This window comes from Haplochromis burtoni, unplaced genomic scaffold (genome assembly GCF_018398535.1).
Source record: "Haplochromis burtoni strain Fernald_Lab_line unplaced genomic scaffold, NCSU_Asbu1 Contig_1209, whole genome shotgun sequence".
In the NCBI taxonomy this organism is placed as follows: domain Eukaryota; kingdom Metazoa; phylum Chordata; class Actinopteri; order Cichliformes; family Cichlidae; genus Haplochromis; species Haplochromis burtoni.
In genome coordinates, this window is record NW_024583570.1 from 43,617 (window position 1) to 44,697 (window position 1,081).

Consider the following 1,081-nt stretch of genomic DNA (forward strand, 5'->3'; position numbering starts at 1 on the left):
AGACAGACAGAGTCAGGAAATCATTGTTTTAAATCCCTGACTTACAAAAGGGATCAACATTCTTTCCCAGTTCAGCTACTAAAGTTTCAACAAATCTGTTCTTTATAAATTATAATAAATTATTTGTAGACAGTGATCCTGCAGCGAGAGAGACATTAGTTATGGATGTCTCATCGTCACTAAAGAGAAGCTTACAGTAAAAGACGCTGCTCTTCTTTTAGATGATAAATCTGTTTTCAGACGACTGTTTCCAGCTGCTGCTCTCTAACTGGTCCACACAGCAGCTCAGACCTGACATATTCACTGTAAACACACTGGTTTATATTCTGTTTGTTCTCCTCATGATGTTACCCTCATACAACCACACTTTGATGAGTGTTCAAAGGAAACAGGAAACACTGTAAAGTCCTGTTGTGCTGCTCAGAGAGTCACGGTCATCAGGCTGGAGCAGCTGAGCCAATCCTGTGATAAGCAGCTGCTGGTTAACCAACCAGAGAAAGTGGAGTTAGATTCAGTTTACACATCTGCTCAGTGTGGTTTGTTTGAGTCCAGCTCAAATTATTCAGCTTCAGTTCAAGATTATTCATGAAGCACCAGAAAACAACAACCATCTGAAGGCTCTTTTATAATAAAAAAAACATTATAAACAGAAAATCCCTGAAAACTGCATGAAATGAGTCAACAGGTCAGAAAGTTTCTGATGAAAACAGATTTATTGTTACAGAAAGAAAACTAAACAAGATTCCTGCTCATAGAAATAAATATATTACATACAGTGTGCAATAACAGAGTTAAGAAGTGCGTGCAGTGCTTAAAGCTAAATATAATAAACATTAGAAGCTTCTGTGATATAAACATGAGTGTTTTATGTGTTTAAAGTGAAGCAGCAGGTAGTTTGATATTAGCTCAGCAGGAGGTCGAGAGCAGGAAATAGCAGCTACAGCTCACAGTATAAAGACAAGTTTAGTCTGATAAACTAAACTTCTTATGAAGACTTCAGCTGGTGTTCATGGAGGTTGATGAGCGAGTGAGGAGCTAAAGGCACAACTTTCACTTTGGGACAGTTTTCTACTTCTTAAAA